At 39.3% G+C, this 13,951-nt stretch overlaps 1 long non-coding RNA gene across 1 annotated transcript in view; it reads right to left on the minus strand.

Moving 5' to 3' along the window:
* LOC117950360 overlaps positions 1–13,951 on the minus strand; it is a 340,112-nt gene that overhangs the window by 136,463 nt on the left and 189,698 nt on the right. The gene's annotated exons all lie outside the window — the stretch shown is intronic.

Below are 13,951 nucleotides of genomic sequence, written 5' to 3' on the forward strand. Positions count from 1 at the left end.
CTTCTTCACTCTTCTCTGCAGATTTAAGGTGACTGCATGTGCTAGCTTTGGGATAATTTACAGCTTGTTTACATCTGGCCCATTTCCCATCAAATCTGAAGAAGTATGAGGGAGTGTACTTGACACCATGCAGTATCTACAGTATCTACAGTATCTATCTATCTATCTATCTATCTTATCTTCCTCCCTGTCCTCTCTCGCAGCCCTCTAACCCACACACACATACATCTACTCCCATTATGATGAATCTGATTAATAAAGGGGCTGAAGCAGTGCCAGTGGGTACTCTCCTTGATTTGACTCTCTACTCCACAGCTGAGCTCCGTGTGATAACAGCCATCTCAGCATCTCAATATTTAGGCTCCAAATACCTTCTATTTCTCAAAACCTAATACTGTTTTCTATACTGTTTGTAGGTATACAACAAATAGACATTTTTAGGCATTCCTAAAAACCATTTGTATACGCCAGAGTGGCAGACACATGTTATTGTAGTATAATAGCGACATCAGGGTGTGTGAGGCACCATTTGTGCATGTCAGCACAATAGCAATGTGCAAATTAAGGGGTTTTATTTACCCACATTTCAATGTCCAAACCACTTAAACTTGGCTACAAACACTTGTAACAGTTCATTTAACAGTTAACAGGGAAAAGAGACGCAGCTCTTTCTAACCTCTTGTAAACTGAGATCCTTTTAATCAACAATGAACACACTAACAGTAACATTTATACCTGTCGGATCAGACAATGAACATGACACAAAAAGGAGGACAGAGGGACATGAGGTATATAATACTAAAGTAAAGGGAGTGTCTTAACTGCAGATAGTTCCTCGGTTTCATCCACAATTCTATTTTGCTCTGTAATTGAGCAAGAGCCTATAATTTAAGAAACGAGATCAACGTATTTCAGCTTGTGTCCTGGATGACCCGGATAAAAAACCGAAATGAATGTGTTGCTCGGTAGCTGTTTACCTTGTAAAGGACTACTGTGAACATCACCTCATGGCAGAACAGAGATTGAAAAAATGAAATGGTTCGTGGAAATGGAAACACAACCCAGCCTGTGCAGCGTAGAGACATGAGACTGGGCCTTCACAGCGTGTTATGCAGATGGTGCAAGGCAGAGACACATGGGGGAAAGAAATGTTACAGTGTTAACTCTCAGACAGTCTGAGAGTTAACACTGTGACATTTCTTTCCACCATCTGAGTCAGACTTACAGTATTTGGCATGTTATATTGATACAGGGATGCTTACGTAATAGATGTGTGTAAGTGTAAACACCTGCATGAATAAATTAACATGGCATACAGACACCTTGCTACACACGCAAATACACTAAAAATGCAATTAAGTGAATGTGATAAACTTGACAACAATGAATCTAACCAAAGCCTAGAATGTATCTGATACATGTCTTTTCTGTAATTGTTCCTATTCATCAATTATGTGACATGCTGTTTATAGATAGACAACATTTGTCACACAGTAAGTACAGCAACATATTACAGGTGCTTTGCAATATAATAGTTTACCACCAGGAGGCGATGTAAGCTGCTGGAAAGAAATCCACAAGAGTACATTTCATTATTCTCTTTCTGTCCTTTTGTTTGCTCCAGCGTTTATTTCCAGCTGGCTCAGACTGAGATAGATCTAATCAAACCAATACGTGGCACATTTCTAATATTTCTGATTTCAAATTAAAACCTTTTTTTGTTTAAATATTTTACACTAAATGCTTGGCATGTAATAATGGATTGGGAGCTATATGTGAGTGTGCAGTGAGAGGAGAAAAGCACAGTAATAAGAGGGAGATAATGAAATAAGAACTACCAGGGATTTGCAAAGGGGAGAGATGAAGAGGAAGTTGTGTTGATAAACATGTCTGTAACATCTAATTTGGCAGTTGGAGTGGGAGCCTGGAGCCCCCAGATGGACACTCCGTATAGTGGGAAGCACAAAGAAAAAGGTGTAGAGTTTATGACTTATTATTGCTTAGATTAAAAAGGGGCAACTGTTTCTACGTGGAATGGAAGACAGGCATGTAGACATGTTGAGCTTTATGGATGAAAGCTGTTACCAGTCAGATCCTTTGAGTTTTTGAAAACACGTGTTGGCATGTTTAGCTGGTGCCATGTTATCTGTACATGTGCTTAAATTCATCCACAGAAGTACACCTTATATAATTACTGATTCTTTTTTGCAGGGGTCGGTGGGGGGTAAGTGTTTAGGACCTAAATGCAGATCTTCCAGCTAAAGGATAGTCACAATTTGTCAAAAACTAATTGTTTGGAGAAATGGAAGCAATGCTCAAGGTCCAGTATCTTAAAGTGACTATATGTAACTTTTGAGTGTTTCTGAAGCTCTGTCATTTTTCACATAATGGTCTTAAATGACCGATTTCAATTTTTCCTGCGTAGTCACATAATGATTTGTGGCAGGTAGTCGTATGGATGGCCAAATGAAGTTTTGTGTTGAAAATGTAAATGAATGAATGATTTTCTGCCTGAGACAAAAATTCAATGCGACTGTATGACGTGTCTGTAACGCTAACTCAGCAATGTAAAACCGTATGGAAAAGACCTTTACACACCTAAACACTACCACTACCCAAACTGAAAGTTACATGTAGCCACTTTAACGTGTTATTTCTTTATGTGCCAATTCTGCGTTCTTCTTTATTTTCTGTGCAACAACGTTGCGTTTAGAGATACTTGAGGTAAGTAAGTAGGCCAGTTCAGTTTACTGCAGTAAGATGAGCTTTGTAATTAGGCTACCACATATTTAATTCACTTTATTGGAACTACTCAGCTATGTATGAACATATAAAACCACTACCTACATGGAGGACTGGAAGCTCTGCAGTGCGGGTGTTAGGAGTGCTTTGCAATCTTAACCTTTACATCTCATCATTTTTCATCCAAACACATCTCTTTGGCTTTATTTGATCTGATTTCTGAGTGGAGCTTGATGGCTGTGCATTATTTGCAACAACCCCAGCAGTCCTAAATTATGTTATGCACATCTGTGAGTCCCACACAGGCCCAATTACAGTCAGCGGCACGTGTGGCTATGTAGGTGTAATTGGAAAATCAACATGGTGTGTGAGTAAATGTGTAGGGCCTAATTGTCAAGTCAGCGGGGTGTGCAGCTGCGCCCTGTGCAAACACTGTAGGAAGGACATTTTAAACCTCTTCTATGTGTTCATGAAGATGTTTAAAATGTCCTTCCTACACAGATTTTGTGTTTTTGTCTCTGAAAGAAAATATACTTCATCCCTGCGGGGATGTGAGCTGTGATTAAACTTATTACTGTCTTTCCAGTATGGTGCGTAATGCCTTGGACACCATTTGTCGTCCATTTTTAGATACACCTTCACAAACGTACCGCATACTGTGACCTCAATTGTGCCAGTTTACCTCAAGCAGGGGATGTTTTTTGCACATCATTCCCCTCTCTCTCTCTCCCTTTCCCCTTTTTTTCCTGTCACTTCTATACTATCCACTATCGCTTGAAGCTTCTTCTTTTTGAGATTTAAAACAGAGGAAATACAATGTTTAAAAAGAAAGAAGGAAGATATGTCCAATCATGATGAGATAATGAAGCTGTTTTCTTTTTGAATGCAGCTGTAAATTATCTGCACTTTTGTTTGCTGTAGTTGGATCTTTGGTGCAGTCTTGCCCAAACAAGATTTTGACAGAACATTTTTTTCTTCTTATTTATAGATCAAAGTAACCCAGAGACTCCAAGAGAGAGACAATACTGCATAATGCAAACTTGGCCAATTATCCAACAGTCTGATATCATATCATGAGTGCATCTCAGTGAGTTATGATTTTAAACTCAAGTTTCACTATTTCTTCTTCATAATAATAGTTATTATCCTGTTGGTTGTGATAAGACAGATTCTGTGTATGTTCGGGGAACACACAATGAGAATTTAGAAACTTTTGTGGTCACTAAGATTAATGTGAAAGAAAATAGAGATGGTATTTCATACATTTAATTAACTGTTACAATGTGTCCATTCATTTGCTGTATTAATCAGGGCTTCTAAATGTAGGGCAATGTTTTTTAATGAATGAAGTCAGGTTTTTTGCTGTGATATGAGCAGCCTTCGTGACGAGACTGCAGAGCACATAAGTTGCAATAAACTTGTAGATGTAAGAGTTTTTTGGGGGCAGTAGAGCAGAACACTGTTTCGTCAGTGACCTCTCTTTTATACCCTCTGAACCCTTTTCAATGCACCCTTCATTTCTGCCTCAATCTCTTTCACAATTTTCCAATAAACTGTCCTCATTTTTTCTTTGGTCCTGCGCACAAAGGTGTTTACTTGCTTTATGTGACGCCAAGATTACCTCTGCCATTGTCCAGCTGTGCGTGTTGGTAAGGCGACCAGGCGTCTCCATGGAAACCCAGTTTAAAGGTCAGCATTTTGCAGGTGCTCTTGGCCAAGATGTAAATATGCAGTAAATTGAAGCCTCGTGACTGGACTTTGAGTGAATATGGGGTGTTCATGCGGTGTTGTTTCTTCTTCATTTTAAAACTAACATTGATGTTAGGCTACACATCTTGCTCCCTTAAACCTAATTTTCTTGTTTAGACAGAATGAACCCCTTAGAAACGTTCTGGGAACCGTCTCTGAAGGTTTAAAAAAAAAAAAGAAAAGCTCCCGGGGATCCCCAGGGAACGTAACTTGGAAGTTCTCTAATGGTCATTTAAAAAAAAAAAAAATGTAATTCAATGACAAGGAATAATGAGAAAACAATAACGAAAAGTTCAGGAACGTTCTCTGAAAGTTAAAAAAAAAAAAACTTCAGAGAACAGATTATAATACCTGGAGGGTCTCTAAAGGCTGTTTTTCATAACTAATTTAAAGGTACAATATTTATTTAGAAGCTGGCAGGCTGGTTAGTTGCTAATGCTAGCATGCTATTCCACCAAGCTTCCATGCTACATGAATTAGCCGGACAGAGTTTGCACTAGTTTGCAAAAAAACTACTTTTCCTGTGCTCAAAGCTCAACAGACTCTACAGTCCACAGGTACAAATTAGTTTTGCACCAAATGTATCGCCAAAAGTGTGCGTGTAAATATCAATCTACACATGTGTGAATAGTTTTTCTGTGACTTCACATTCAGAATACAGGTGTGTGAACATTTTCCACATATGCAAATTTCAACTTACAAGTTTAGATTTTTTTTACAAGCTCTAATGTGTTTTTTTCTTTCCGTGACTTCAAATTCAGATCAAATGTGTGTGAATATTTTTAACAAGTGCAAATTTTAACATACAAGTTCAGATTTTTTGTTCTCACATTGTATTGTACAAGCTCTCACATTTTTCACCATGTTCACCTTCATAGCTAGCTAGCCTGGCTCTGTCCAAAGGTCACAAACAGGGTTTTATGTTTTTTTTTTTTAAATAGCTAGTCAGGCTTTCTGTTTTACACTCACTTCGCTAAACTAAGCTAACTGACTGCCGGCACACTAACCGTAGCCTACAGTAGAGTGGTACTAATGTTCTCATAAATAAAAGTAAGAACTATCAAAGAAAACAACTGCAATTCCCAAAATGTTTACCTCTTCTTTTAAATATGTTGACGTTGTTTCATTTTTGGGGATTTTCAGGTGCCGCCAAAAATTCTGCCGGATGTCCATAAGTTTCGACCAGATGTCCCTCACCTTCCGCTTTCTTTGTGTTGGCATTTTAAACTCTTTTTATAAGGATGGATAAAGGTGCTCTAAGCGATGTTGGTTGACGTTACTTCTTGTTGACGTTCAAAGTATGTAAAAAAAAAATGTCTACCTTGCCCTTCCCTCCTCCTCATCGCGTCTCTTCCCCATCCCTTCTGTGCTTCCGCACACTATCCCCTCCAACCCCCAACCCCAAATCCTTCTAGTTGGTAATTGGCTGGAACCATAGACTGTTAATATTATATAAATACATTCTATGGCTGGAACACTGTTTGTGTTTGCTTCGTGGTGCAGGTGGGGACCCTGTTGTTTTTGTTGCCATGTGAAGACCCTGGGCTGGCTGTAGAGACTGCGGTTTTTTACAGTGTGTTCTGGGGACAGTCAGCTTGCGGGTAGTGAGGACATGTTTGCTGTAATGTGACAACCAATGTTGTAGCCTAAAACATGCGTGACATTGCTTAGAGCACCTTTAACTGCTCCTCAGATCTCTGCAGGGTAAATCCAGACAACTAACTAGACTATCTGTCCAATCTGATTTTTCTGTTGCACAACTGAAACAACAACAAAGTACAGACGTTCCACCAAAACAAGTTCATCCCCGAGGCCATTTTGTATTAACCTGGATGCCAGCCGAACTTAGCCCTGCCCACAACATTTGAGGTTGGGAAGTTCGGTCTCGATTTGATCAGTTGTGGACTAACTACGCTCGAACCAGAGCTGTTTGAACCAATCAAATTGTCAGGGCGGGCTTTATACGATGATGGACAGATGAGCAACAGTAACGTAATCAACCACGTCACCAAAGAACGCTTGGGTTGAATTTGTTTAAAACAAAGATGGCTACCGCTTGAGAACTGAGATGTGCAGATTCCACCATTACATCTGTTATAGAAGATATCGACAGCAAATTAATTTTAAAAGAGGAATAGAGAAATGCGATCAAGGCAATTGTCGATCGGAAAGATGTTTTCGCCGTCCTTCCTATCAGATTCGGCATACATCACATACTCTGTTGCTCTGATTGGTTGTAGGTCTATCCAATTGTGTGCAGAGGCATTTTCTTTCCTGGTTCTTTTGAAAGACTACATAATCACAGTACAACCAATCAATGTATCAGACTCATATTCTGACTAGTTTCTGAGTATGACAACATCAGGCTAATTTTGCTCTGTCATGCAATGCGAAATCCTACACACTACCAAAAGTAAGTAATCCCTACATGACATTATGTGCCACCTAATAATAGACACTTGGCAACTGAGTTAGCAGGCAGCAATTTGTATACATACTGTGAACGACTTATCAACTCAATTTAATTTGAACTTTTCAAGCATGTAGCACCTTGTTTATTTTGAGCTGCTGTTTTGAGTCAAAACCAGAATAAAAAAACAGTGGTTAGAACATGTGTAAACTTTGCAATAAAATGGCTTTATAATACCCTTCCTTTTTTCAGGTAACCAAAAAATTCTCCTGAAAAAACTAAAAAGTGTTGTTGATCTCCCCTATTGTCTTCCTATATTGAATCTGGCCAGAGATTTAACTCCTGGGGATGTCTCTGTATATTACTGAGAAGTTTATGAGCAGGACATAATAAATCCATGGCTAACTTCCTCCAGCTATCCAATTTATGCAATTGACTGTATATATATATATATATATATATATATATATATATATATATATATTTGCAGCTATGTGTTCATTGCTCTACTGACAACTGTATTGAAAGAAGGATGGCATCACTTACGTACCAGCCAGCTCTAAATGCCTTCAATCATCTTTAGAAACTAATGAACTGCACACAGCTGCTGCTCTCCAACTGCCGTGTACAAATAAACAAAAAATATATTGGTGCCGTAGAGAATTCAAGCAGCGATAACAGGCGCGTTGAATGTTTCACTTTTGTAAAGTGTGATAGCCTTGTGTATGATTGTAAGTACAAAATGTGAATGATGTACAGGTGGGGGGGAGCTACTGTGTGTTGTCATTTCCCTCCCAGCCCTGAGCTGTAAGTAGGACCCTGTTCTTCCCTGACTCCCTTTTTGTTTACCTCTCCCCTTTCCACTCCTGTTTCCCTTTCCTCATATTTCACCTCCTGTCTCCTTTGTTCTCCCTTTTCTCCCTAATACGTTTTTTTTTAGCCTCTTTGGGATGTGTTACAAGTCAGTGATCAGTGACACCATGTTTACTGTGTAGGACTGCAACAATTTTTCCTCCTTTGGCAAACAAAAAATGCCGATCAAAGTAAAGGTGCAATACTTTTTTTATTCAACAAATTACATTATATTTACTTATAAATGTTTTGAATATGAATGTTTCCCTGTATTAAAAGCAACAACTCCTCCCAAACAAACAACATTTATAGGTCAGTTATTCCTACCATTTAATGCAACCCATTGGAGCGTTTCATGAACTTACACCCCCCCCCCCCCACAGGAGCGTTTCCATCCTCATATCTAAAGGACGTAATTGTCGCAGTGTAAAACACGTTAATTATGTTAGTTTAATTATGTTCAGGCAGTACAAATTACAAGTACAAATTGGTTAAGTCATGGTTTGGGTTAAAATCCGTACATCTGTTACGTTACTTAGCTTTTGGTTACGCACGTGACACAAAACATGCTGCGTTAATTTTGTTGCGTAAAGTTAAATGTTAAAGTACTGTGTTTTTAAAAAATACTTTATTACCTTAATTCTTGCTTTGCTACCATCAAAATTACCAAAGCCACTAGAGGGCATTGCTACTATAAATGTGATGTGAGTCATAATTTTGCTGCTTGAGCGAACAAGGAGGATGGGGGTGTTTTTCAGAGGACAGTGTCTTTTAAGGCCTATAGAGCAATTTTTATGTAACAGGCCTCTCTGTCCTGTAATCTTTTGTTGGGCTGCCATTTGGTTTACACTTCAACCAATCAAATTGTATTTGTAAAGCTCCCCATATAGACCCTTTGCAAACACGTGTAAAAAAAACATGTTTGCAAAGGACAGTGTAATAGATTAGCAGAAAGTTAGTTTCAATCAGTTTTAAATACATACTACTAAATAAACTGTAATAATAATACTTTCTTCTTCCTGGCTTCTATTGAACAAGAAGTTGTCGCGCCATTATTGGTCAAGGTAGGGCATCTGGTAGGTGCTCACAAAGAGCGGTATTTGGAGAAGTTGGAGATCGGTTGGATACCAACCCTTCCCTTCTTCCTGTTATGTTAAGCTGTAGTGTGGACCACAGAAGTAGATTCAGAACACAGACTCAAAGTTAAAAATGTTTTTTCACTAGAGACTGAGAATGAAAGCCTGAGGCGTTTACCACATTGTGAGTGGAAATAATCTGACTGTGACTGGAGAGCTGGGTTTCTTGTACTGCTGTTGATTGTGATAGAAGCCAGGTGTGCCCAATAATGCCTGCAGTGCCGCACCCTGCAGAGGAAGTCAGGAGAGGAGACACACGGAAAGACTGACAGGGAAAAACAAACAGAAAACACAAGAAATCTGGGGGTCACAGACCGGGCTGTGACACTCCCTACCTCCGTTTTCACAGCCCTCATTAAATCGGTAAGTCTGCCCGACTTCAGTCCACACAATCTGTAACACCAGTTATCCCTGGGCACTGGTGCTGATCTCAAAGCTTTTAAAAGTCTGGAGGCTTACCAGTTCTTTGTAGCTGGCTGGGTTACAGGTATGCGATGCTACGCTAACGGGGGGGGGAGATACCTCATGATGGCAAAGATAAGACATTAAACTAGGGTGCATTTTGTTTTAACACATATAATTGTAACATTTAGCCATTTTCTTACCTGTGATTGTATTCGCTGTGTAGCCTATATTAAGATTTGACCGGTGGATATTATGACGATGGGCAGCAGCTAGAGAGCTGTCCAAAACTAGCTGCAGCCTGCTGGTCGGCTAGGCTAGCTGGGGTAGGTGCTCCGCAGACCCGCATTTAACAATTTTTACCCGCATTTTTTGGCCTTTTTGAAGCTAGTTTCTGTGTCAAACCATTAATTTGACTGATATTTGTTATATGTGTTAAGTTAAATGATCAAGAGAACAGCTTTCTTTTTGGGATATGTAGGTCAGTGAATAATCAATGATATTTGGTTAGCCATCACCTGTCGTTAGCATTCCATTGACTCCCAATCATTTTGGCGGCACTTTGACAGCGAATAACTTTGAAAGAGTCTATTTGTCCATTGTTTATTTCTAAAGAAACAACAATGTATAAAAGGTTCCATTGCCTTGCATCTAATGTTGTGTTTTAATGTGACTTCCTGTCGCACAGTAGAGAAATTACGATATAGTCAGGAAAAGCTTGCTGGCATTTTCAACACACATTAGCTGTTTAGGTTTAATTACTAATGTTATCTAACTAGCATTTTAGTTAGTAACAATTAGCCTGTGCCTATGTTATCTCCCAACATATGCCTACGCTCGCCGTCTCTGCAAGATTCAGAAAGATACCGATTTGTCTTGGCAGAGGTACAGACAGGTTGCTCACGTCACATCTACGTCTTCAAGCTCAGTTTGAGGCTGTGCATTATGCTCGGTCATCACTGGAAAAGTGCTTCTGATAGCCTGGTCTTTGTCAAAATCTATGGTGTCGCTGTGTCCATTTCTTATACTGTCTATGATTGCAGGCAAAAAAAAACAATGCAGAGTTTTAAAAAGTAATTAAATAAATATGGAAACTGTAATGATTTTAAAATGATTTCCTGCCTCATTTCCTTCACAGTCTTAAGGACAAAATACTGCACAAAGCAGCTTGATCACTGATTCACTTGTTTTGCAGCCTGGAGATAAGAACTGTGTTAACAACTTTTTTTAAGATCAAATTTGTATTATTATTTATCTTTTTAACAGATGACCTGTGTCAATTACTGAAAATGTCACGTACTGAAGGTACATGCGTACAAACCTGTTTGGAGTTGGGGAAAGTATAAAAATGAAACAATAAAAAGATTGTTTGAAAAAGATGCCCCAGGACACAAAAAGCCGTGTAAAGCCCTGCACTGAGCCCTCTCCACCAGAGCGGTTGCATAATAGGAGCTACTTTAATTGTGTATTCAACTGATTAATCTGGCTTGGAGAGAATATTAATGCCTGAGTTGCCAAACACACATGAACAGAATCATAATGTTCTCATTATAATCATTGAGCTCTCATTTACATCTGATGTGGAGAGCAACTGTGCCAAAAGGGTTGTGCTGATCTTTATTATGTAAAGAGCCCAAAGTGCCTTCACACTTCTTATCACCAGGGGTCATAGTTTTGTTGCAGTAGGTTATTATTCAAAACGATCCTCACCACGGGACTCTACTACAACCACGGAGGAAGAAGGGGGACGTACGTACATAAACAAAGGCCTGCTGAGACAAAAGATTTTTTTTTAAATGGGAGTAACCAAACAAAATAATCTAACAATCTGTTCCCCTACAAGCCTAGTGAGTTTGTTTTATTCCAGCGGCAAGGGGAATCGAATTGAGGCACAAGAGAGAGTGTATTGTGGTTTAAACAATTCCGTTTATAAATTCAAATTACTGAAACAAACACACATGCAAAGACGTAGTATAGCAGTTACAGAATGATGATGTCATTTTAGTTCAAACACAGCCTTTAAGGCTAATAAGTTTCTTCTCTGAAAATCCATTGAGGCCTTGCACACAAGCCAGTAAAGAGAAACTGTATCAATAAACATACAAATAATGTTGTTTAAACCTAAACTAAAACAATTGTTTTAGTAAAAACAAGTGAAGGTAAGATAAAAAAAATTGGTTGGAAATGAAGGACTGGTGGATGGAGATGATGGCCAGAGAAAAACAGAGTGGACACTGCAAAACAAGACAGAAAGAAAAGCTGGGGGATTCAATGGACGCTAAATAAAATGATCATTTCAATTTGAATTCAGATATCTGGAATTGGTGGTTAAATGCTTTTGTCAGAGCAGCAGGACAGACAGAAAGAGAAAGAGGGGAAAAAAAGAGGGAGGGCTGAGAGAGAAACATGCCAACAACTAAAGCTGGGAGATTTTAGACTGTAATGTTGTTGTGAGGCAGCGCAGATCGTGTGACAGTGTACTGGTTCAATTTATTAAGCATGTGCAGGCAGCTCATACCTGTTTATCGCTTCATGTTTGCATGGGTCATGCTACTGTAAGTAGGTCAGAAACACATGGCATACAGTATCATGCTGATTCATCAGGGATAAGTAAATCCTCAACAGCATGGCAGGGGCCTATCTTAATTCACCCTTTAATAATATAATGGAAATTCGGGACACCGCTTTGTGTGTGTCTTGAGGACTTAATGGCAACCGCTGCCTCACTGCGGGACTCACGTCTGTGCAGTTAAAAGATTATTTGTAATGTGCACATGATATTTTATTGTTTCGGTATATGTCATGGGTTGAGGCAATCATTGGAGACTGAAAAGCTGTAGTAAAAGTCTCTGGATTCACTAGTCTAGTCCATTCTTGCAGGGGGCTCACACGTTGAACATGTTATGTTCTAACCTTTAAAGTTTTCATAAAATCAAACCCATTTTTTACACTATTCATAGCTGGCATTGTCTCAACACTGTTATGCTCTTGAATTAAATCTCCATACACTAGGTGTCATTGTTAGTGTCAGAGTCCGCGATCCCAGGGCTGAATTCATATCACCTACAAATGCACGATGGATTGGTGTGAAACGATGCAGCATGATATCCAGAGGTACGGTTTGTAAATTTGTCTTATTGATAACAGCATCAGGTCACTGTTCCCTCTACCATGGCTGTGTCAGAGATGTATTAACGTTCCTGCTAACTCAACAATTGCCACTGCTTGAAGATCCCAAGGAAACCCTTTACCTGGTGAAGCATTGAGTGGCTTCTCTCGTAAAGATGCAGTCACAGGAAACAAAAATAGGTTGGTCACGGATGTTAGCGCCAGCAGCAATTGTTCATCAAAAATGTAGTTTTTACAATCAAGCCACAGCTGTGTGGAAACCAACTGCACTGTGTGCAGCATAAAAACAATCGGCAATTTATTTTGATTGACTTCTCTATTGAAACAACAGGAGTTGTAATTATTGTAATTAAGAAATAATTATAATAATAATAATTCTTTACATTTATATAGTGCTTTATCATTGACACTCAAAGCACGTCACGGTGGGGACTGCTTTCTAACACCAACGTGTAGCACCCAACTGGATGATGCACGGCAGTCTTATGACGCCAGATGCTCCCCACACATCAGCTTGTTAGAAAGAGGAACATATTTTTAGTGGTGGGGAAAACCTGAGTACCCAGAGAAAACACACACACACATACACAGGCTTGGGACAACCAGGGTTTGAACCCTACACCTTCTTGCTGTGTTGCCACAGTGCTAAACATTGGGCCACAGTGCTGCCGTGGTAAAGGAGTGTGGTAAATACTCCTTAGGTGTCACCAAATCCACCTGGACTGAACTTTTAAAGATGAAAACTTTAAGGTTTATAAATATGCAATATTTGATGATATCCATAGAGCTCACGGTAATTCAAAAGTGTCCCTCAATTTATCACATCAAGGCCTACTGTTTTTTATATTGGGAATGAACTTTTAACCACAAAATCTGAATCATACAGTGCCGTTTCATTTAGGAATTAGTACTTTGAATTATGTGTGATAGTAAGATTGTATTCATATCTAGCCGAAGGGAAGACAGAAAGAAGATGGCATCTTAGGAAGAGCGCTATCTCTCAATGTCTTTAGTCATACAGGTAGATACAGTAGAAGGAGATGAGGCTCCCTGGCCAGCCATTACCAGCACTTGAAAGATAGATGGTTTTTGGTCTGATTGCCACAGGCCAAGGACACAGCGCAGTCATGGTTATGATTTAAGACATTTCAAGTGTGTGTGAAATTTGAAACTTTCCTTGGTTTGATGGCTCAGACCAAAACACATGTCAGCCATTATAAATTCAAAGGCCAATCTTTTCCAAATGTAACACCAGTAGAGGATTGTAGGTGCTCTTTCAGCTGCTTCTTGAAAGGTGTGACTGACTGTCTTCATACATGCTCAATGTCTTCCTCCAGAGCATCTGGCAGGAGCAAATGGATCACACATTTTTTCAAAGATGCATTCAAGCGTGCCAGGATTATAGCTTGACATACACGCCGCCTACATGCAAAGACACACACACATAACCGAGTTCTATGAGGGGCCGTCAGGGACATTATTCAGAATTACCTCTCACAAACACATGTGAAATGCTCTTACATACACTACT

This window comes from Etheostoma cragini, chromosome 9 (genome assembly GCF_013103735.1).
Source record: "Etheostoma cragini isolate CJK2018 chromosome 9, CSU_Ecrag_1.0, whole genome shotgun sequence".
Taxonomy (NCBI): Eukaryota; Metazoa; Chordata; class Actinopteri; order Perciformes; family Percidae; genus Etheostoma; species Etheostoma cragini.